Below are 26318 nucleotides of genomic sequence, written 5' to 3'. Positions count from 1 at the left end.
TAAAACATGCTTCATTTCCCATAAATCATCTACTGGGTTGAATTTCTGTGAATTGCTATGTAGTAAATTCCTTTTCCTGTCATTCCAATTCCACTTCCTGTGTATTGTAACCAATTCAATTCAAATTCACAAATTAAATTTGGTCACCATAAAACCGGCTCTGCTTGCTGGAGTGGCTCATCTAAAGGGACATGGTGATGGGAAAAAATATGAGATGCATTCGAGGAAAAAAATATTTCAATGCTTTTGCGCTCTCTCTAAAGTTTTGCGTTCCCTCAAGGACAGAGAAAAGTTGCATTCGCTCGCAAAACCTTTGCATTCACTCGAGATACTTTGCGTTCACTCGCAAAGAGCTCAAAAGTTTTGCGAGAGAACGCAAAGTTTCTCTGGGAAAAGCAAAAGCATTGACTTATTTTCCACCACCATGTCCTATTGTTGGCTCCATGCTGATCTGCTGATTATTTGAACAGTTAAAATGTATTTCTCTAAGACATACTCATGCAGTTTTCCAAAAGCAATACATTCAGCTCCACATTTTGGCCTTCCATCGCATTGCTTTATAAATATGAGCGTCTCCTGCAGTCCTGAGCTTCTGAAGCAGGAGGTCTGTGACAAACAGGCATGTCTTGTGTTCAGCAGGAGAAATGTTATCCATGAAGCCTTCGGGATGTTTAATAACACTGCCTTTCCAATTTTAGGCCAACTCTGAGGTAATAAAATCTGTCCAAGGGGACCAAAAACCACAAACCAAATACCAGCATGTCTGGAGGGTACGAAATGATGACAAAATAGATACAATTTCCTGGTGTACCAATAAACACTCAAGAACAATTGGAAAAGTGCTCAGGAAAGAAATGAGATCTGATGTATACGGAGCGAGAGAAACGAGTCCCGGCTCAAACACACGCCGATAATGCCCCCGATTTACTCAGCGGCGCTAAAGATTACGAACACATAAACACCCGGACCGCAGAAAAACACACACACAGAAAAATAGCTTTAAGAGACTTGAAGTTTGAAGGTTTAGAGGCCATACAGAACGAGAGAACAAGAGATAGATCCATCAATGATATATTTCATATTAATATTAATAATCAAAACAATAAATAGTGCTTCCCAAACTGGGGTTTGTAATAATTGTTGAAATAATTTTGTTGATTAAAAGCTAATAAATAAATAAATCATAAAAATACATCCATTAAAAACACATAATATATATATATATATATATATGTATTATATATATATAATACATATATATATATATATATGTATTAATAGTAAAAAATAATATCTAGGGTTTTACAAACTGGGGTTCGTAATTTGATGACAAGCTAATAATTAATAATTAAGATAATACAAATCTGAAATTAAAATACATCAATTAAAAAAAGGAAAAAAGAAAAGAAAACAATTAACAATAAAAAAAAAATTAATGAAAAGTGTAAAAAGCCTTGAAGTAGGTTTATAGGTATACATTTTTATAAATTTGTAATTAGACATATTTCATCATTTTCATAAATATTGATTGTAATACTAATAATTATAACAATATCCTGTGTTTCACAAATTGGGGTTCGCCAGCTAAAAATTAAATAAATCATAAAAATGTCAAATTAAAATACATGAAAAAAAAAATGTACAAAAAAAAATCAATCAACACACTTAGGCAACTAAAAAGATGATTCAATATCAATGAAGTCAATATTTAGGGTCAAATGTGTTTGGCAGAGGTTGCAGAGATTGTGCTTGAGAAAAAAGAAAAGAGAATTTGTGAAGAAAAGAGAACAGGCCTCATCAGGGGCCGAGTATCAACACGCTGACTGATGTATTTTTGGCAGGAAAAACAGACATTTAATTGGAACCAAATATGCCTTTTCTTGGCTAGACTTGCAGGAGCTTCAAATCTGTGATTAAAAGCATTTTCCAGGGTTTTTGCACTTCACACTGTGACTCACATCCCTCTCTGACTCCGAGTCGACGTTTCCAAGAACTTGCAGCCCAAGCAAGCGCTTTAATTGAATTTTTCTGGTGGGTCACATGACTCTCTCTCTCTCTCTCGTTGGCATTACATTTTGTTTAAAAAAAATACATTTTGTATTGCCAAAGCATTAAAACAACATAAAAAAAATGATTTAGAACATTTAGTAAAGCCGGTACATAAAATAATAATAAAAATAAATAAAAGACAATATTATACATATTCATGGCTAGATACAGCAAAAATAATAACATAAAACAATAACAATAAAATAAATAAAGAATAATAATAATAAATAAATAAACAGATTATAATACAGAAATCATGCATCAACTGAACTTAGAAATTGAACATTATATACATGTGTGTCTGATGGGGTGTGTTTTTGGGCTGTGAGTGAGTGTTATTGGATTTTTTGCTTCTCTCTCTCTCTCTCTCTCTCTCTCTGTGTGACCCCGTGACCTCAGGCGGATCTGAGACGGGAGTTTTGGGATTCGGGATAATCAGCTTTGCTCCTCACTCAGCTGCGGGTTTAATAAGCCTATTGATTTCGGGAGCCATCGATCCACCCGTCAATCCGAGGACGTGACTGATAACAGGGATTTCCTTTGTCTGAAAATCAGCTGTTATTAAGCACAACTACAGTAAACGATGGGTGTGTGACACACATATGAATATGATCAAGGGCCGTTTATGTCAGTTCAGCAGATTTGTTGCAGGATTGAACAATTGCTTGTGCAATAATGAAGAGGCCAAAGAGCAAAGCCACTGAAATATATCACACTACAGATTCTGCTGTGGGATTCATATGTACAATTTACTCTGCTATGGATTCGTGTATAAATAATAATAAAAGCACAGACTTAGGATGGTCAAATTATGGTGTTGATAAAAGGTCATTAAGAAACATCTAAATGCATTTGATTTGAACCTCATGACAATTAAAGATGGGTATTTTCCAAAACATCTTCATTAAGTTACTGGAAAACACACCAAACTGTGGAAATGATTTAAAATATTGAGAAGAAACTTGATATTTTGATGTGAAATATTAAGTCTTTATATGCGTCATTGTCACAATTCTATATTTTTTATTATATTCTCATATAAACAATTTATTTTAAGTTTATTGCAAAATGTGCATATATATATATATATATATATACAAACATTTAAGTATTTTAAGAGCGTAATGAGATCGACTCGATTACATAATTTGCAGTGCTTCATGGGAGTGGGCGGGGCTAAAGCGATTTGTTGACTCTGATTGGTGTAATTTTCTGTATAGAATCATGGGTAATGTAGTTTTTCACCAGGAATTTAAGTTCTATTTTAAAAAAATAAGCTGAAATTATGTGGCTGACGGATTCAGCAGAAGCAAATGTCATCGATTAACAACCTCGTAGCTCACAGTAAGGTTCTCTTTAAAGGTTTAAAAGTTATTGTTCAAAATCAATTTCCTTAAAGGTACACTGTGTAGTTTTTTAAGTATTTTATTAGCTTAAATCAATGTCTTTATTCATAAATATGTCCTCATTGGTGTACAGTTACCTCTGCCAATGATCTGACTTATCCTCGTAAGCGAAGAATTTCTTATCTTTATTTACATTGGACGAGTGAGTCCAAGGAGGCTTCCATGTCGTTCCGCCATTTTGAAAAACTATAATAGCAGAGAGGGACAAAAAGCACTAGCCTACCTCAACGCGTTTCCACAATGCTTTTTCATTCAGAGCCAGCGTCACGTGACTGAAACCAGCTGAAATGGACAAGGAGATCAGAGGCGCTGGTCACTGTCCCGGCAAATTGACCTTGACCGGCGAATTCAAAAAACGAGGGTAAATATCGGGATAGCTTTTCCCAGGTGGAAAGAGCTAATGAAGGAGAAAGACTTTGAAAGGGACGACAGGTAAGTCAATGTTACGGTGTACAATGTTCGAAGAAGTGCTATTGGAAGACATGTTGTCATAGCTTCTTGGTACATTACGGCTACCGTAGTTGTAACACTCATTTGAAAAAGCGAGGCTTGTGATAGCGAATCACTATTCGTTTGAATGCAAAAAACAATTTCACCGCTAGATGGGAGAAATTCCTACACAGTGTAACTTTAAAGGCACACTGTGGAGAAATTGTGTTTTTGTCAAACAGCGACCCCTAGAGTCGCTGTGGAATACTTGCACTGTCGTAAATACCCCTCCAAACTAGTTTGTGAGGCAAGCTAGGCAATAAAACATAACGCAAAAAACACGTAAGAGAAACGAGTGTTAACAGCTCTGATAATCGAAAGCTAGCTAGACATATGTGGAAATTATTGGACTGGTCTAATGATCAGCAATGGATGAATGAACAGCATGTAAAAAAATGACATACTACAAGCAAGCGCAACAACATACAACATAGAATGCAAACAAGTTTACAAATAAGAGATTTATTTACTGGCCACTTCATGCGTTTTCTCAGATCGGATTTCTGATTTATCAAAATCATTCCATTTACACCTGGTCACATAAATGTGTTTTTGCGAAACGGATTTAAATCCGATCTTCAATTCTCGCGCTATATGCAGATTTAATGGAGTGCACGTCACCGAAAGCAACAGATATGAACTGCATTTTATTGATCATCAGCTAAAATTTCAAAATCAAAGACCGCAATAAGAGAGAGCAGTAACAGCCCTGGTAAGATCATTTTGTTTCTTTACTTTTAATGATGATGATTGTGTGATAAGCGTCTGCGACTTACTTTCACTTTGATTTGCGATAGTTTGCACGTTGTCTTGATGAATATGCTCAGTTGCTCATCTGCGGTAATGCGTGTTCCAGTAGCGTCGTCATATCTGGCAATAACATATAGCCTATAACACACTCTCACACGTTTTTATTTTTAGCATTTTTGGGAGGAGTACAATTTACATATGTGGTTTCAACAACCGGATGCATTTACACTTGTCCAGTTTCGTCTGGAATGCGTCTCAGACCTCCTCCTGAAGTGGTTTGAGCGGTCGGATTCAAATCCGTCTTGAATGCGTTTCGGAGGACATTTACACCTGGTCTTTTCACGATCAGATAGCTATCCGATCTGAGAAAACGCATGAAGTGGCCAGGTGTAAACAGCCCCATGACAAAAACATACGCACGAAAGCCGAAAACAAACGCTGGTTGGCCTCTCACGTCCATAGACAGTATATAAACGCTCACGTCCAAATTTGAGGAAGTGGTGGGGGAAGTGACGTATGCCGTAAAGCAGTCGAATTTTGTAGTTCTTTTTGTGCTCGGGTTACTACCCGAACCCCGAAGTTACGTAGTGCCAGTAAAAGCGATACAGACCCCGTCAGGCTATGGCAGACCTGTCATTCAACCTATTGTAAGTCGATGTACCATCACAAGGGTCTTGGAAATATATTATGAAGGTTGAAAAGCTACATAGTGTTCCTTTAAGGAGAATATGAATGGAGTTTTTAGTTCCGGAACTCGACTGTTGCACTCTATAGAATGTTAATTCAAAGTTATCTAGCCTTTAATAAATGTTCTCAAAACGTTAGCACAAAAACGTTATCTATACATTGTTCATGGAAAAAAAAAACTGAAACGTTTTAGTTGGACGTTAATCTAACATTTCTAAATACAGAATGTTCATGTTTCAATGTTAAGTTCAGAGAACATACAAATTCAAAAGTAACAAAATTCCATAGTGTTTGCAAAATGGAATGTTCCTTAAGCGTTCACACAACCAAGAAAAAACATTTTAAACATTAAAAATTTAACCTTTTAAACATTCGGAAAATATTTAGAAAAAAAACGTTTTCATAACTTAAAGTCCCCCTGTGGTGGAAATCCAGCTTTTAAATGTTGTTTATGTGTCTATGTGGTGTTTTTAATATGCTTTAAGACAAAGCATGTGTAAATTCATAAGTCGACACCATTGCTGAGTATTTTCTCCTTAAAACTGCAGTGAACCAAAGACAGTCTCAAAAACACGCTTTGAAATCGCAGGTGTTTCTGACGTCACAAACTACCTTGTAACCAATCAACGTGTGATCGTCAACCAGTGGATCTCTGAGCTGAGTGAGTGAGTGGAGGCAGGGCTAATTTGCATATTCATAGAACCACGCATACTAAATGAGGCAAGGGTGTCGAGTTACATTCAAGATATTTTAAGGCATGAAGAATTAAAACACAGAAGGAAAACACATTTAAATATGTCATTCTGGTGATCAAAGATGAGTTTTAAGGGATAAAATTATTGATTACACAGGGACTTTAATGAGAACATTCTCAGAACATGTTTTTGTTAGCTGGGTTACAACAATGACCTCACACTGTCAGCTTCAGTTTCATGCATGCGAACAGTTTGGCATATAATAAAATCTCTAATAATATTTAATCTGCGCAGCTTCAAAAATCCTCTGTATCAAACTCTGTATGAAAATATGACTAAATTTGCAGGACGTGTTTTAAAAAACAATGCTTTTAACAAAATTTGAAATGCCAGAAAATCCAGCCAGATGCAATGAACTCTGCATGGAAAACTATCGCTGTGCTCTCATTTTGATTAAAAAGTAATACGCTAAAACTTTGTACTGTAGTGTGTGCTGACATCTCGGGCACTTTCTGCCTCGAGGGCGGACCAAAGTAGTGAGATTATCAACTATTCAAACACACAAACCAGATTTGGAAGAATTCAGAGTGTATTTGCATAACAGTCTCAATCACACTGATGTGATTAGTAGTTTCACACAGCTGACCCAAAAATGACTCATGTGTTTCATAACCTCCTCTGACAGCGAGAGTTAGTGACAGTGGGTCAAACACATCAGACCATCAGGCCGGAAGAGTCCGGATGGGAAGAGATCCTGTCGTTCTGGAAAAAAAAGTTCTTGTTTTCCAGTACAAATATCTAAAAATTCTTAAATCAAGATGCATTAACCCTGTTTTCTGAAAAATTGATAAAAATTAAGGGACTTCATGATTAAAACAAGAACAAATATCTGCCAATGGGGTCAGAAAAATATGGAAGCTTGTTTCCGCCACAGAATAAAACATTTTAAAGGATAATCGCGACTTTTTCAGAATTGTCTGCAAGAAATAAACTGGCAATTCTGACTTTTTTTCTCGCAATTCTGACTTTTTTCTCGCAATTCTGACTTCATAACACGCAATTGCGAGTTTACATTTCAATTTTGACATCTTTTCTCAGAATCGAGAGATATAAATTCGCAATTGCGAGTTACAAAATCCAATTCTGAGGATAAAAAAAATGTTTTGATAAGTTTTCCTCAGAATTGCGAGTTTATATCTCACAATTTTGACTTTATATCTCCAAGTCAGAAATGCGGGACGTAAACTCACAACTGTGCGATAAAACGTCGCAATTACCTTTTTTATTTTTTATTCTGTGGCGGAAACAATCTTCCATAGAAAAATGAACTTCATCAGCAGATATCTGTTGTCTCCTGTAAAGCTGCTTTAATATTGTATAAAACGATTGACTCTATTCTCAATGCAATAATATTTCAGTGTCATGTATAAAACGCAAGGTTATTGTAAGGCTATCGGCTTTAGTTTCTGCAGCTCATGTGTGTTTATGTGTGAATCGAGTCATTATATCACGGTCTGAATGAGGTCTTGGTGTGACGGGGGTCTACAGGGTCGTTCTCCGTCTGTCTGTCCGTCCACACTGGGCTCATTGTTAAACCTGCCAGCTCACCAGTTCGTGAACGGCAGTGGGAGTCGAGGAAGGGTTCAGCGCGGCCAACAGAGAACCAGTGACAAGCGACAGGCTCCATTTCTCATGCAAACTCTTTTGGCCATGTCTTCATATTTAATACTTTTCTCTACAGCCATGATATGACTTTAGACCTTTGAAATTCTGATCCCAATGTCTTTTTCTGGTGTTTTATGTGTTATGATAACATCTGACATTATTTTAATTGGCAATATGCAATGCTTTTGAATTGCATATAAAATTACACAGTTTTTAACAAACTAAAAAACTTAATGTGATGCATGTCAGTCATGCATAAACAAAACTGGTATGATTTTTGTAATTATACAAATAAAGAGTTAAGAATATCTCAATCAAAAAGTACAAGTTGAGTACAAGTATGGGCCAAATATACTTAGACTTTTCTGTCAGTATAAGTCAAGTACTTAAGTGTAATTTTAAGTATATTTCTGTTAAGTACATCATTTTTAGTGTGTAAAAGGAGTACACTAACAGCACACTTGAAACACTTTTTTTTAAGGGAGTAAGCGAGGTCTGTTTTGCGAAATCCCGTTATGTAAGTGTCCTGCTTACTTGGCACACTGCATCTGTTGTTGTCGGGGAAAAAATAACTCATGTTTGAGTGCATGATGCAATTAGTCCAGAGAATCTCAAAGTCCTCCAATCACAACATCACAGAAACCTATAGAGAAACAAGAAATTACTCTTCTTTAATGCATATTCCTATGCACAAATCATCAGTGCATGTTATTCACTAAAAACTAAAAACTGTTTGCCACAATCTTTAATCAAAATGCAAATGCAATAATAGCATCAAATATATTCTGTTTCCCAGAAGAAAAATGAGTTGAACTCTGTTTCATGAGGAGTGAACTTTATATTTCTTTCATGTTGGAGGTTGTACGTTTTATAAAGCAGCTACAAGGTCTTATTTCAGGCAGAAATCAGCAGGATATCTTCATTTGAACAGATATTTGTGGAGAAATGCCACTCAGGGATGTGAAACGACTGCCAAATAGGCAAGGCTTTTTCTCTGTTAGGTCTCTGGAGTGAAGCATTACTGAAGGTGAATGTGTTTGGCTCGACTAGCATGGAGACAGTATTAATAGTGACAGGTGGAGGTGCTGGAGTCCTGCACCTCATTCCCCATAGTCTGGGGCTCGCACAATAACACACACAATGGCCTTTATCGCCTCGGCTTACAGGGGCTTCACGGCGTCCAGCCTATCAGACTAAAGCAGCTTCACCTCCACATCCATCACTCACTCGCTGCTCACAGGCCTTCGGGATTCGGGAGGATAAATAAACTACTAGCCCACGAGAAGCGGGACTGTGTCATGAATCTATATGGGTCGGGGGCCGTGAGAGGAATGAAACGGGATGAAATGCAGAATAAGGGGTGGATTCAGTGCAGGTCAACCCTGTTATTTTACAGTTTATGATTATTTACAAACCTGATTTTGTGCCATCTCAAACATATCTGACGCCATGCGCTTTAGTTTATCAGCAGTTTAAAAAAAAACAAAATTGGCTCGCTGTAAATGTGCATAATTATAGAAAGCTTTCTTGTTTGTGTTTAGATTCAAATTAGAATTATTAAATAAATCATAAAAGGCTAACAATAAATAAATAAAACATTTACTGAAAAATGAAATGAAATATGAAATGTTTTATTTGTTTACCTGCATGTAATGTGACTGTTAAGCGACATCAGTGAACATGCAAATGTGTTGTTAAATTAGTGAAATATTAACTATTATATATACATATAACTATATTAACTTTTTTCACTAATTAATTATTAACAAATCTCAGGGGGACTTAAAGTAAATATTTACAAAAGGAGTTCAGCTGATAAAAGTGCGAATGGACGAGAGATCACATATATATCTCAAGTTTTATTTTTAATTTATATATCTGACATTACACTCATTGGTATCGGCCCTTTAAAAACCAAAATCGGTCGACGACGAATGTGAAAAATTATAGGAAGGATAAAAAAACAAAAACATTTATTAAATATATAATTAATTAAATCGTAAAAAATGTCAAATTAAAATAAAACACTTGAAATGTTGTATTTGTTTACCTGCATGTAAGTGAACATGCAAATGTGTTGTTATATTATTGAAATATTAGCTTAAAATCTCAAGGAAACTTCAAGAAAATATTCTGGGTCAAAGAGTTTTGGCTGACAAAAATTGGGAATCACTGTTCTAGTGTGAATCGACGAGGATATCACAATCTCATGTTTTATTTTTCATTTATATGTCTGACATGACACCATCGGCTATCAAAATAAAACTTGGTAAAGATTTTGGCACAAAAAAATCATGGGCGTGATTCAAAAAGGTTAAAGGTGCAGTAAGCGATTTCTGAGAAACACTGTTGAACACCAAAACACTTGTAGCCAATCAGCAGTAAGGGGTGTGTCCACTCATGAGGGGGGAGGGGCCTGTGCTGCAGAGCGTGTTCATGATTTGGGGGCGGGGCTATATAGATAGGGGTGTGATCCTTTAGGGTAGGGTCGTGTTTGTTTTGGTGATTTCAAGTTTCTCAGAAATCGCTTACTGCACCTTTAAATGGCCCTGAAAGAAAGAGTCACACTTGTATTTTTCACAGTCAAAATGAGCGCATCAGAAATGAATGTGAAGCGAATTTCATCTAGTGGAAGCGTTTGGTACTGCGCCCAAATTAAATCTTACTGGAAGCTCATTTTTTGAGATCTCAACCTCAAATTTGGAACACAACTTGTTTAGATATATGGTTATGATTTTCACGCAGTTTTAGAGTAAAACGTGTTTTGGAAAATGTATATTTCATATAAAAATTGAAAATAGCATTTTTGAGTGTTTTTCATAATTAAAACTTTGATTGAACTTTTCCTGTTCCCCTAGTACATACTGTACTTATTATAGTAATTACAATAACTAAGTACTAACCTGAACCTACTCCTAAACCTAACCTTAACCCATGTAGTTACCTTACATTACCAATACTTTCTTAGGTAAGTAAACTGTAAGTACATGTAAGTTCACGTACAGTAAAATAAAGTGCAACCTCGACTTCTATTAAATTTTATATTTTTCACTTCAGCAATAATCTGCCATGTGTCATCTTTAAAAAGAGACCAAACTTCAGTCTGTGCTCCAAAGCATTCAGAATTTACAACAGTTTAAGCGGGCAACTTCATTTTCAAGTCAAAAAGTGAATAAATGGATTATAATTAATGCATAAATATGATTTAGTACCTAAAAATACAAAATATTAAATAAAAAACATTATCTAACTAAAAAATAGTACATTCATTTAATAGTTTTTTTTTTTTTTACCACTACGAGAGGAGGTTTAAAAAGACATATTTGTACCTCATTTACCTGTAAAAGTTAATATAGTAGTATACCTTTAAGGTTATATAACTAGTCTAAGTTACTAAACTGCACCTTTTAGGGGTAGATAAGGTCCTTTTAAGGGTTCTGCCCCAGTGGCAAGCTGTTGTAACCCTAAAGGTAAAAGTTTTGCATTTTGTGTTCAGATTCAAAAATGACATGCAGATGCATTACAGTAAGCTGAAAACAAACATTTGTGCAGTACCAGAGTTCAAAACAATGCTTTAACACCAACAAACTTTGACACCAGATGATTCAGTGTGATTGTTCGAGAGAAACTGAGAGCAAGATCAGGAGGGAATGTGTCCGGCGAGCAGAAATGAAAAGCCTCTGCAGATTTGGCTTGGCTCACAGGAGCGGCAGCAGAAACAGAAACAGTAAAAGACTGGACTTGAGCGGCCGCCAGCGCAGCCAGCCAAACTATTCCTCATTTGGACCTGACCGGCTGATGACCCTCCTGTTGGAGAGATGGAGCTCTGGAAAAACAAAAGCACTGGCACGGGCCCGAGAGAACCACGAGACACAAAAACAACCATGAACAGATGATATTGTTCCAATCAAAAAAAGGAGGGTTTACACACTGCAAAACTGACCCTACTCAGTATTTTTGTCTTGTTTTCTAGTACATTCTTAATCAAGATTAATTTACTTAAGAAGCAAAATAACAAGCCTTTTCATATTAAATCTTGCTTCTGAAAAATGGATAAAAAATTAAGTGTTTATATGGAGTACAAGAAAAGATATCTGTCAGGGGAGTTAGAAACAAACTTAATTAAATGGGGAAAAGGGAGATTTTTTTCTTACCCACTGACATATTTTTTCTTGTTTTAAGCATAAACTTAGTTTAAGACTTAATTCTGATACATTTTCAGAAAACTATATATTATCTTAAGTAATGTTCCTTGCAAGTAAATGTATCTTGATTTAAGAATTTTTAGATATTTGTAGGAGGGTTATTATGTTTAACTAAAACCATAAAAAAAGAAATCTCACTTTAATTTAGTTTAACTTGATGTACTATAATAACTAAAACTGAAATACCGAAAATTAAGAAAAAAAAGACAACTAAAATTACAAAAACACAACAAAATTTCTCAAACTTTAACTAAAATTAAATTGAAAACAGAAAATGTAAAAATAACTCATTCAAAATATATATTACATATTAATAATAATATTATACAAATATAAAAATATATATATAGTACACTGTAAAAAAAAAACTTCTAAATTTCTAAGAACAATCAACTTGGTTGAGTCACATTTCATCTTAAATCACATTAACTTTAAAAGACTATAAAAAAATCAGTCGAAACTTTAAAAAAAGAAGTTTAAAATGGCTTAACTTATTTTAATGAGTTGAAGTAATGTAAAATCATATGCTGTCATGACTTATTGATCATATTAATTTATGTATTTGTTAACATTTTTGCTATGTAAAGTATAAAACGCCTTCAGACTCCTTTTCCTTACTTTTCCATCACATCTCCACATGTGAGATTCTTTGAGCTCCGGCCAAACCGATGAGAATGTGTTTTGAGAAGCTCAGAGAGGGCAGGACTTGTGTGTGTGTGTGTGTGTTTGAGGCTGTGATGCTGTTGTTGATCCCACCAAAACACACAAAATTCAACAGTCAGGGTCCAGATATCACGTGTCAGTGTGATGTTTGTTACCGAGGCCCAGTCTGGCTGCCGAATGACTGAGAGGAGAAGCTCTCGTGTGTTTTACTCTCCACACATCCGCCAGCTTTGCAAAGGCCTGCCCCCAATTATCCTCCCACAAAGCTGCTAAAAAACAGCAGAAATCTCTGAGCGTTTGAAGTGTTTGACAGAGAGCAGGACGGCTTTGAATAGAGAGGCCTGTGTGAACTCGCCCGCCCCGTTCAGCGCTTGGAAACGAGGCTCAGGGAAGAAAATGCCACTGGATTGGAAGCAGCTGTTGAGTTTGAGAAACATGGTTTTAAACGGGGCCGTATGTGCCAAAACGTCTAGAAATGTTCAACTGATATGCTTCACCACAACTGACAGGCCTCGTTCAACTACTCTGACTGTTAATGTGAAATGAACACTTGTGGGGTGTTGATTAAATATGTTCCATAAATTATTGTGTATAGTTAACCAACCATGCACTAGTTATTTAAAAAAAATCTATAATTCAGCAATTAAATTGATCAAAAGTGACATTTATAATGTCACTTTTGATCAATTTAATTGCTGAATTATAGATTTTTTTTTCTATTTCAAATAAATAGAAAGATTTCTATTTCAAAAAAATGCTGTTTGAACTTTCTATTCATCAAAGAATCCTGAAAAATAAAATGCATCACAGTTTCCACACAAATATGAAGCAGCACAACTGTTTTCAACATTGATAATAATCATAAATGTTTCTTGAGCATCAAATCATCATATTATAATGATTTCTGAAGGATCATGTGACACTGAAGACTGGAGTAATGATGCTGAAAATTCAGCTTTGATCACAGGAATAAATTACACTTTACTGTATATTCACATAGAAAACAGATATTTTAAATTGAAATAATATTTCACATTTTTTGTGTGTGTATTTTAATCAAATAAATGCAGCTTTGGTGAGCAGAAAAGACTTCTTTCAAAAACTCTGAGTAAAACTATAATACTGAAACTGTCAAACACTGAATAAAGGAACTAAAACTAATAGTCGCAAAGAGCAAAAACTACCAAAAAACTAAAGTGAAAGGACAAACTGAAAAGAATTAATTCAGAAATGCATTATATAACAGAAGTAAAATGCTGTCTTATGTTGTCTGCTCTTTGTTACATTCACAAGAAACCCAACATTTTAGATGTTTGCTTCACATTAATCAAACTTGAAACAACTTTGAGTTTTGGATTTATATCATATATGCATGCTTTGCACAAGTCGGTTCCTTTGCTTCTGAAACCGGCATGTTTTTGCTGTGAGTCACATATTGCAATCAGCCATTGTTTGATCAACTCTGCACGCTTCATCATACTAACCCAGGCCCTTCTGTAAACACAAATCTGGGAACATTCGGGAACTTTCCGAGGGTTTTGCTCATGCACCCGTCAGAGAGTTTGTGTCCTGTCAAGCCTCGAGATCTTGAGCTAAAAGAGGCTTTAAATGCGAGAGGAATGTGGCAGGATTGTGGGAACGCTCGTTCAAAGGCTTCGGAAAACTCTGGGCTTCTCGACCGTTGGCTGCGAGTCCTGTCATTCACAGATAATAAGAAGCATTGTTCGGTATGCTGTGGCACACATGTCTCTCTCTTTGATGAAATCTCTTCCCATCTGACAGGTGTACGTGTTTCAAGAGACAAATCTCGGATGAAGGAATATTGGAATCGCCAGCAAAGAAAAGAAAAGAAAAGCAAAAGCTTTAAATGGCCTAGAAAGCAACACAAATGCACTGCAGAATATGTTGAATATGCTATGTCTATTTATGGAAATTGTAGAATATTTTCTTCCCTCTTATTACATGGCTGAAATTATTATTGTTAACTAAAACTATAAAATATTGTTTTTCTAATTTAATTAAAGCTTAACTTAAAATAAATTGCAAGTTGAAGTATTAAAATTGTTAAAACTAAAACTGAAATAGAAATAAAGTAAAGCTAAATATAAAACAATTTACAAACATTAAAAGGACCCCATAGAAACATGTTAAAAATCACTCTGAGTATGTTAGTAATGCCCTGGCAGCCACCTAGAACACACTAGCAACCCCATAGCAACGTGCTAAAAACAACTCAAGAACAGTAATCTCCTAGCAACAACCTAGAAGATCCTAGTAACCCCATAGCAACGTGCTAAAAATAACTCGGAATAGCAATGCCTTGGCAACCACTTATAACACCCTAGCAACCCCATAGCAATGTGCTAAAAACAGCTCAGAATTGTAATGCCCTAGCAACAACCCAGAACACACTAGTAACCCCATAGCAACGTGCTAAAAACAACTCAGAATAGTAATGCCTTGGAAACCACTTATAACACCCTAGCAACCCCATTGCAATGTGCTAAAAACAACTCAGAATAGTAATGCCCTAGCAACAACCCAGGACATACTAGCAACCCCACAACAACGTGCTAAAAACAACTGAGAATAGTAATGCCTTGGCAACCACTTATAACACCCTAGCAACGTGCTAAAAACAACTCAGAATAGTAACGCCCTGGCAACCACTTATAACACCCTAACAACCCCATAGAAACATGCTAACAGCACTCCGAATACATTAGTAATGCCTTGACAACCACCCTAGCAACTGCATTGCAACATTTGCATAAACAAACATCATAGCAGCGAAGCAACTTTTGAAATATAGCGATTCCATCTGGTGTCGCTAGTGACTCATAAATGACAGGCTTCACCTTTCACATGAAAACAACAAGCCACTCAGCTGAACCCTCCTGATATATGTGTGAGTGTGATCCTGAGTGACGGTCACCTTCACAGCAGCAGGACACCGGAGGAGATGTGCGTGTGTGTGTGTGTGTGTGTGCAGATGTACAAGTGTTTTCAGTTCAATACCCTGCATTCGGAATCTGCTGTGTTTGGGATATAATTAGTATGCATTATTTCTCATACTTCAAAGCTCAGGTGTGTTTAGAAGCCCCTCTGAATAATGGAAACCTGCTTGCAGGGACAATAGAGATGGAAAAAACAATTGCTAGGCTTTTTTTTTTTAATACAAAGCATGTGCTATCTGAATGAATTTAGCAGGAATCACGTATATGGAAGGGGAACAGCTGCCAAACTCAGTCTCGTGTTGTTGTAAACCTTCCTTGCACTGAAACACAAAAGAACAGGTTTTAAACGATCTCCAATCTGCTGTTTACCATATAATGAGTGGATGTTTACCATGCTCATATAAAGTCACTTTTTTAACTTCTGAAATCTAATGTCTGGCAGTTTCTCTATGGGAAAACATCACAATTTTCTTCATATTGCAAGGAATTGCAATTATATTGAATATATTTTATTTCTTGTCGTTCAAGTCTCGGCTCAGCTGTAATTCAAAAGTCTTGATGCCTTGTTTGTAAATTGTAAAAGTTGAGCTGTGCTGTTTGCGGTGAGAACCGTGATGAAATAGTCCTTTAACACAGAAGTGTATAAAGTCTTTTCATCGCTCCAGATGACAGGAATCGTCCAGCCCTTTATTTTTGGAAAGCTGAGAACGACACACACCCTCCATTTAAACCTCCCATAAACCTGCTCTACCACTTCATCACTTCATCATAACAATTAGGTGAAAGCTGTGAGTCATGACATGTGTTCATATACGTCACACACACACACACACACACACACACACACACACACACACACACACACACACACATAAACACGAGCCCTGGCTGTTCTTCAGGTTGGACAGGCAGATCCTTTTGTTCCCGGTCAAACATGCCCCTGCATGACGACTGCACCCCGGCAACTGTAGCCAACGGCGACACTAAGCATGTGACACACACAAAACTAGTTTTCAGCAAATATCTTCTGCTTGGGAAATCGAGGGGAAAGCATGACAAAGATCACTATGCTAAAGGAGTACATACTATTTCTGAGAAGTGAAAGTAATGTTTATTAGCCATTTTTTGTACCACAACTGTACATTTAAAACAAAGAAAATCATATATAAATATAAATTATAGAGAACTATAAAATGTACATATATATATATATATATATAGGCTATATATATATATATATATATATATATATATATATATATACACACAGGTGAAACTCGAAAAATTTGAATATCGTGCAAAAGTTATAATTTTGATGATTATGGCTTACATCTTATGAAAACCCCAAATTCAAAATCTCAGAAAATTAGAATATTACATGAAATCAGTAAAAAAAGGATTTTAAATACAGAAATGTCAGCCCTCTGAAAAGTATAATCATGCATATGTATATAGTTTCACCTTTTAATTTGAATTACTGAAATACATGAACCTTTGCACAATATTCAAATTTTTCGAGTTTCACCTGTATATAGGCCTATATATATATATAATTTCGATTTTTTTTGTCTCTGTTTTTTGATGCAATATTTAATTTTTATTAAAACTGTACAATAATAATAATAAAAATAAGCACATATTTATTATATATACTTTTTGTATTTTTTCTTTTTTTAATATTGAAAATTAAATATATTAAATATAAAACATAAAATTATGATTTATTATTATTTAATAGATTTTTCTGTACAACAACTGTAAAATATAAAGAATATATATTGTATGATTTTGAATTTAAGTATTGTACAGTGTACTGTTTTGTATTATATTTTTTTTTATATTTAATGTAATGTTATTATTACAACAACTGAACAATATATTTTTTTTAAATATATACATAATGACTATATTATTTATACATTTTTAATTTTTTATCATATCAAAATTAAATATATTAAATATAAAAATGATAAAATACAAAACAGCAATAAACTGTACAATAAAAAAATAAAAATAATAATAATAATATATAAAATCAGAACTTAATAAGAACTATTAAAAATTATATATATTATTGTAGTGTTATATAATTATATATAATATTATACAGTTGTACTGTTTTGTATTTTATATTTTTTTAATATTTAATTTGGATTATTTTTTATTAGATTTTTCTATATAAAAACTATACAATATTTATAAAAAATAAATATAAATATATATGGGCATTATATCAGCCATCAGTATCAGCTTTGTCATGCAGCTTTTTTTTACTTACAGTGTGGACAAAAAAAGCATGTGTTTAAGGAAGTGTATAAAGTTCATGAGGACAGAGGCACTTTTACATTAAATTACAACTGTGTAGGTTATAAAAATACATAAACATTATAAAAATACAAGTGTGTGACTAACAGAAATCCCAGCACTATTTCATTCATTAAATGCAGACTGCGTTACATATTTTGTATGTGCACTGAAAACCCGTCCACCATTTCTGATGCAATCATGACAGTGCATCATCATTCATTTCCCTGTAAGCGTGTAACCTCACACACACACACACACACACACACACACCATTCCCCTTCCTGCATCACTCAAGCATTGGTGATGTGATGGAAACCCAATGCTGAGTCTTTTAAATGCGGAAAGACTGGCACATTCCCACCCGGAGCGAATGACATCATTGTTCTGCTGATCTCTGAACATACTCTGTTGTGTTTCCTAGGCGATCTGTTCAGATGAGCAGACACAACACACACACACACACACACACACACACGTCACTCGGATGAGTAACAGTACTGCATACACAGAGACACGATGATGCAATTCATCAGCAGAGAGAGAGAGAGAGAGAGAGAGAGAGAGAGAGATCTGGACATGGAAGATACATGTGATATATAATATATAATATATAATAGAGGTGTTGAAACACATAGAGGAGATTTGATGATACTTTGCAACATTTGCTCATCTAAACTCATGAACAACAATTGAGGGATTATGCAATATTGTGCAAACAGTCAGAGCTAAAGGTACACAATACACAGCAGACATAGAGACTTTATTCACAATACGGCACAAAAATTAATACCAGTAACAAAAGTATGATTTTTCATTATAATTATTTGTATTCTCACTTTATAATGGTTAAATCTTCCTCCATCTGTCTATCTATCCATCCATCCATCCATCCATCTATCTTTATTGTATAATTATAATGAACTGTGCTTTATTGCTTTCATAAAATGAATACTTAATTAAAGGGGTGGTATAATGCCTTTTCACAAGATGTAAAATAAGTCTCTGATGTCCCCAGAGTGTGTGTGTGAAGTTTTAGCTCAAAATACCCCACAGATATTTTTATATAGCATGTTAAAGTTGTCACTTATTGAGGGTGAGCAAAAACGCACCATTTTGTGTCTGTTCCTTTAAATGCAAATGAGCTGCTGCTCCCGGCACAGGGGGCGGAGCTTCAAGAGTTTGTATGCACTGAAAATTTCAATGTTTATGTTCAAACCGGAGTCAGACAATAATGGAGACTCAAGAAGAAGTGACAACATGTAGAAGCAACAGGACATTTCTGAATGGATAGTTGATGAATTTATGTAGCTGATGTGTAGTTATCTTCTAGTCATTGATTAGCATATTCTGTCATGATAATCTATAAATCGTGTTCAGGGGGCGGGGTTTATGTAAATTTTAGGGTTGGTGATGTCACTAACCCGGGAGGAATGTTGTGTAGTCTCTACCAGCCGTTTGTTGTAGTCCTTAAAAAGCGATTTCTTTAAAAGCAAATATCTCCCTTTGCTTTGAACTTTGAGCGTTGTAACTTTGCAGATGTTGTTTATGCTCAAACAGCAACATTACACACTAACTAAAGTTAGAAAAGTGAAATCATATCATATCAACCACCACTTTAACAAAAGTATGATATTTCATTATAATTATCTATATTCTCACTTTATGAGTGTTAAATCTTCAATGATACGAACATCTGATTCAAAGCATAATTAAAGGCTTCTAAATGATTATTTGACACACACCATGTTGAGATCTCTGGGATCTGAAACATAAAACATGAGCATTAATATATAATTCACCATATCTCAATCCTCTCCTCATGAGCACGAGCTCTATCTGAAGGACGGTTGAGCGTCTGGTCGAGTGAGACACGTTTGCGCTGATGTTCCAGGAGGATATAAAGCGATGATTTTCGCTGTGGAACGGTTGCCATGGTAACTGAGCGTCTGGCCGCCACTGACCTCACGTGTGTGTGTGTGTGTGTGTGTGTGTGTGTGTGTCTGTGTGTGTCTGTGTGTCTGTCTGTGTGTGTGTGTGTGTGTGTGTGTGTGTGTGTGTGTGTGTGTGTGTGTAGAAGCTTCAGTGATGCTGTTCCTGCTGTAGGAAAACACAACGGCACAAACACAAGAGGTTCTGAGTCGGCCTTCACACTGAGAGACTCGAGATTTAGGCCTTAATGTGAGATTTATGTGTTTGAATCGCATAAAAAATTGCCATTCATTTGGGTTACAGTTTTAACATGCATGTTTATTTCTCAGTCATACATCTATCCATCCATCCATCCATCCATCCATCGCTCTATCATCTATCCATCCATCCATCCATCCATCCATCTTTACATCTATCATTCTATCCATCCATCCATCTTTACATCTATCATTCTATCCATCCATCCATTCATCATTCTATCACTCCATCCATTATTCTATCTATCATTCTATCATCCATCTATCATTCTAACATCTATCATTCTATCATCCATCCATCGTTCTATCTATCATTCTATCCATCCATCTATCATCCATCCATCATTCTATCTATCATTCTATCCATCCATCCATCCAGCCATCTATCATTCCATCCATCCATCCATCCATCCATCGTTCTATCATTCTATCCATCCATCCATCCATCCATCCTTCTATCTATCATTCTATCCATCCTTCTATCTATCATTCTATCCATCCATCTATCATTCTAACATCCATCATTCTATCCATCCATCCATCCATCCATCCATCTATCATTCTATCCATCCATCTATCATTCTAACTTCCATCCATCCATCTATCCATCCCTCCACCTATCTATCATTCCATCCATCTATCCATCCCTCCACCTATCTATCATTCCATCCATCTATCGTTCTATCATTCTGTTCATCCATCCATCGTTCTATCTATCATTCTATCCATCCATCTATCATCCATCCATCATTCTATCTATCATTCTATCCATCCATCCATCTATCATTCCATCCATCCATCCATCGTTCTATCATTCCATCCATCCATCCATCCTTCTATCATTCTAACATCCATCATTCTATCTATCCATCCATCCATCTATCATTCTATCATTCTGTTCATCCATCCATCGTTCTATCTATCATTCTATCCATCCATCCATCTATCTATTGTAAATCTTTTTTGCACAGTACTTCCATATTTTGGATGACATATGACAACTACTTTTCCATTTATGAAATATAACATGATTATAAAGGAGAAATTGGTCATAAAAATCAAAGGCAGCCTTGATCTTGGCTTATGATTAAACATTTTACATAGACGTCGATTAACAACCAAAGAATTATAATACAGAAATGGCACTAATCAGTAATTCTGCACATTTATTAACTCACGTTACAAAGTTTACTGGTGCAACTGTGATGTGAATGTGAGGCTGTGAAGATGCCAATTTTCTACTAATCAATTTGCACTTTAGTCAGTCGAGACGTCATTTCCCATTCATTAAGAAGTAAGTCGTCGTGAAGCAGACAGCGCCCTTTGACACCAAATTTAATTTCATCTCGGTCTCAAACATCCCTTATGGAGACTGGTTCAGATGTTCAGTAATGCTGCTGAATGTCTTTATTTTAGTTAACAAACAACATACTGACATTATCATGGTGCATATCATATATTCTTGATATATCCTAGTTTGCAGTCTATTCTGGACAAGAACGGCCCAGGAAAACACTGACCAACATGATCCACTAAATCACAGTCTGGTTTGTTGTTTACATGCCGTCGGGGGAAATTGATCTGAAACAGATGATATCACAACAAAACTGTTTATTTCAGTCAGTTTTTGCCCTTTTTTGGGTGCATTATGTTTAAATGAACAGAGGTAGCAAACAGATATTCTATTATATATACTGTATATTAGTGCTGTCAAACTGATTAATCACATCTAACATAAAAGTTTGTATTTGTAAATGGCCTATATACACACGCACAACATTTTATTCACTTTGACTCACACTGTGTAAAACACATTGAGTTTGAAAGGCTGTTTTTCAAGTGTCTAATCCTCAAGGCTGCTTGTCCATCCTCTGCTGATTGTTGCTATGGTGACGACACGAGTGAAGCAGCTCCAAACACACAACAGCATGAAAGTGAATACAGCGACCGCACAACTGTGTGTGTGTGTGTGTGTGTGTGACAGTGTGTCTGTGTGTGAATGTGTGTGTGAGTGTGAATGCATGTGTGAGTGTGTGTGTGTGTGTGAGAGAGTGTGAGTGTGTGTTTGAGAGAGAGAATGTGTGTATCTGTGTGTGAGACATAGTGTGTATTTGAGAGAGTGTTTATGTGTATGTGGTGTGTGTTCGAGTGTGTGTGTGTGTATGTGTGTGTGTGTGTGTGTGTGTGTGTGTGTGTGTGTGTGTGTGTGTGTGTGTGTGTGTGACTGTGTGTCTGTGTGTGTGTGTGAGTGAGAGTGTGAGTGTGTGTTTGAGAGAGAGAATGTGTGTATCTGTGTGTGAGACATAGTGTGTGTGTTTGAGAGAGAGAGTGTGTTTATGTGTATGTGGTGTGTGTTCCAGTGCGTGTATGTGTGTGTGTGTGTGTGTGTGTGTGTGTGTGTGACAGTGTGTCTGTGTGTGACAGTGTGTCTGTGTGTGAATGTGTGTGTGAGTGAGTGTGTGTGTGTGTGTGTGTGTGTGTGAGAGTGTGTGTTTGAGAGAATGTGTGTATCTGTGTGTGAGACATAGTGTGTGTGTTTGAAAGAGAGAGTGTGTTTATGTGTATGTGGTGTGTGTTCGAGTGCGTGTGTGTGAGAGAGAGAGAGTTTAATAAACGCAATATTTAACAAAAATATGTTTAATAAGAGAGTGTCCATTCTTAATATTAGTGAGTTTATTAGTTAAAGACTTGCTGCCCAACACCCAAGAGTTCTTGATAACAGACTTGGGTGTTTTCTTGTATATCTTGTCACAAAAACTAATTAAAAATCAATTACTCTGTTGATCTCTAACCCAATAATAATAGGGCTGGGCAATATGACCAAAACCTTATTTCATAATGCAAGTAATTTTGTTTCACGATGATAATAATATATACAACACAGTTATTCTAGTTATTTAAGTTTTTACTTGCTATTAAAAATTTGAAGAAAGAAGCAAATAACAAACAATAGGACAAATAAATTTACATATATACCACCACAGTTATTATTTTTAATTGACACTAGAACTAAAACTATAAAAAACTGAAATGAAATAAAATACATAAAAAAATAAACTTACTTTATTTCAGCTAGTTTCTTGTTTTCATTCAGTTTGACTGAAACTGAAATAATAATAACTTATAAAAATGAAAACAACACAACAAATTAATTAAACTAACTAAAATTAAAAGAACACATGAACTATAAATATTATTAAAAAAATTAATAATAATAATAATAATTATATATATATATATATATATATATATATTTTTTTATAATAATATTTATAGTTCAACACATCTGTAGATAAATCTACTATAAAGTATTATACTATATAATACTATACTTGGACAAAAATGTTTATAGTAATACTTCACGCAAAAATTTTAATTCTACATATTCTAAAAATAAAGCTATTCTTTAAAGGAATAGTGCACTAAATATAAATATTTTTGAGGGTGGACTATCCCTTTAAGATAAATGTGAGGTGTAAAGCAGGATAAAAAGATCCCTAATTCATCAGTTTTGATGAGGTAAGCACAATAACAGCATGGCTTTGATGTGCATCTTGAATCCGTAATGAAGCCTCTCATATCACGGTAATTCGGCTAATTCTCTAATCAGCCTCGCTGTGGAAAACCCTGCCTCTTTGAAATGGAAAACAGAAGCGTGTTCTTTGAGGGTGAATGAGTGAATGAGTGCTTACACCATCATAAACATCACTCTACCCCGGTAAAGAGATCAGCGGCCTATTGTGAGAAAGACTCTGTCCTCTGATTATTGGTTGGCAGCTGAAGGACAAGTTGAAAGACTATAAGATGATGATAAATGATAAATGATAAATAGTTCTGAGTTTCTTTGTTCTGTGTTCCAGGTTGCTTTCATCCTTCAGCTAATGTGAAGTCTTTAAACGACCACCATGTATATTTGTATATATATATTTATATAGCTTTACATAGAGCCGTACCAAAACAAAAACTGAAACCGATAATGGTTTTCAAAAATTATTATAATTTTTTTTAAATTAGCTTATTTTTGTATAATTGTATTATATTAGACTTTTTAATGAAATTAAATAACACTATAGATTAGATACAGATTAATCTTCGTTAAAGCTGTGTTTTGTTGTTTGATTAACGTTAATGACAGACGGCAGCAGGGATTTATAGGCTACTGTCACTTTAAGAGCGAATGCATGGATCCAATATAATGATACACATCCGGTTTCTTTCTCAACTCTTTACATTCACTTAACAGACTAACAGTGTTACTGGAAAGATTGTGTACAAAATGATGTACAGTTGTGGTCAGAATTATTGGCACCCCTGGTAAATATGATCAAAAATGACCTGTAAAAAGAAATCTGCATTCTTTTGATCTTTCATTGAAGTAAAAGAATTGAAAGTGGGGGGGAAATCACATTATGAAATAAATGTTTTTCTCCAAAACACATTGGCCACAATTATTGGCACCCCTAGAATTTTTTATGAGTAAAATATCTCTGAAGTATATTTTCATGAATATTTAAATGTTGTATCACACCAGGGTGACTAAACATGAAATTGTCTAGATATGACTTCTTGTTTGAGTAAAAAAAAAAAAAAAACTTTGGTTTTACCACAATGAGTAAAACCAAAGAATATAGTTCTGATGTGCAGCAAAAGATTATTGAGCTTCACAAAATAGAAAGTGGCTGTAAGAAAATAGATAAAGCATTGAAAATCCCCATTTTGACCATCAGGGCAAAAATTAGGAAGTTCCAATCAACTAATGATGTTATGAATCTGCCAGGAAGAGGACGTGTGTCTATATTGTCTTAATGGACGGTGAGGAGGAGAGTTTGAGTGGCCAAAGACTCTCTAAGGATGGAGAATTGCAGAGATTAGTTGAGTCTTGGGGTCAAAAAGTCTTAAAAAAACAACAACAACCCCTACACAACCACATGTTGTTTGTTGTCCTTGCTCCTCCAAAAGCAAACTCCAGCATATTCAGTTGTCAGACACGACTGGGACTTCAAATGGGATGAGGTTCTGTGGTCAGATGAAACTAAAAAAAGGGCTTTTTGGCAGCAAACATGCTAGATGTGTTTGGTGCACACAGGGATGAAAAGCACCCCATGCCTACGGTTAAATATACAGCTGGATCTTTAATTCTTTGGGCCTATTTTTTGGCTGGAGGTCCTGGACATCTTGTTCAGATACATGATATCATGGATTCTAGCAAATACCAACAGATAAAAAAATCAAAACCTGACAACCTTATAATGGGCCGTGGTCGGATCTTCCATCAGGACAACAATCCAAAACAAACTCAAAATCAACACAAAAATGTTGTCCAGTACCAGACCTGAACCCTATAGAAGAGGAGTGGGCTGAACTGAAGAGAAGAAGAGCCAACATGGATCTGGGAATCTGCAGGATCTGGAGAGATTCTGTATGGAGGAATGAAGGATCTGGAGAGATTCTGGAGGAATGGAGGATCTGGAGAGATTCCGTGTGGAGGAATGAAGGATCTGGAGAGATTCTGGAGGAAAGGAGGATCTGGAGAGATTCCGTGTGGAGGAATGAAGGATCTGGAGAGATTCCGTGTGGAGGAATGGAGGATCTGGAGAGATTCCGTGTGGAGGAATGAAGGATCTGGAGAGATTCCGTGTGGAGGAATGAAGGATCTGGAGAGATTCCGTGTGGAGGAATGGAGGATCTGGAGAGATTCCGTGTGGAGGAATGAAGGATCTGGAGAGATTCCGTGTGGAGGAATGGAGGATCTGGAGAGATTCTGGAGGAATGGAGGATCATCCGAGTGGAGGAATGAAGGATCTGGAGAGATTCCGTGTGGAGGAATGAAGGATCTGGAGAGATTCCGTGTGGAGGAATGGAGGATCTGGAGAGATTCCGTGTGGAGGAATGGAGGATCTGGAGAGATTCCGTGTGGAGGAATGAAGGATCATCCGAGTGGAGGAATGAAGGATCTGGAGAGATTCCGTGTGGAGGAATGGAGGATCTGGAGAGATTCCGTGTGGAGGAATGGAGGATCTGGAGGAATGAAGGATCTGGAGAGATTCCGTGTGGAGGAATGAAGGATCTGGAGAGATTCCGTGTGGAGGAATGAAGGATCTGGAGAGATTCCGTGTGGAGGAATGAAGGATCATCCGAGTGGAGGAATGAAGGATCTGGAGAGATTCCGTGTGGAGGAATGGAGGATCTGGAGAGATTCCGTGTGGAGGAATGGAGGATCTGGAGAGATTCCGTGTGGAGGAATGAAGGATCATCCGAG

The 26318-nt window shown here is 35.9% G+C and overlaps 1 long non-coding RNA gene across 2 annotated transcripts in view; it reads right to left on the bottom strand.

The window, feature by feature from the left end:
* Window positions 1-8142: 8142 nt before the first annotated feature.
* Window positions 8143-26318, bottom strand: part of LOC311070229 — a 65993-nt gene continuing 47817 nt past the window's right edge. Inside the window, exon 6 of one of the 2 annotated variants that reach the window (XR_014603640.1) lies at window positions 8143-8384. This is a non-coding gene — a long non-coding RNA (uncharacterized lncRNA). The remainder of the gene's footprint in view (window positions 8385-26318) is intronic. The other variant, XR_014603641.1, reaches the window with a different exon arrangement.

The sequence above is a fragment of the Abramis brama genome, assembly GCF_963993115.1.
Source record: "Abramis brama genome assembly, chromosome: 19".
NCBI classification, from domain to species: Eukaryota; Metazoa; Chordata; class Actinopteri; order Cypriniformes; family Leuciscidae; genus Abramis; species Abramis brama.
This window is presented reverse-complemented; position numbering and strand designations above follow the sequence as displayed.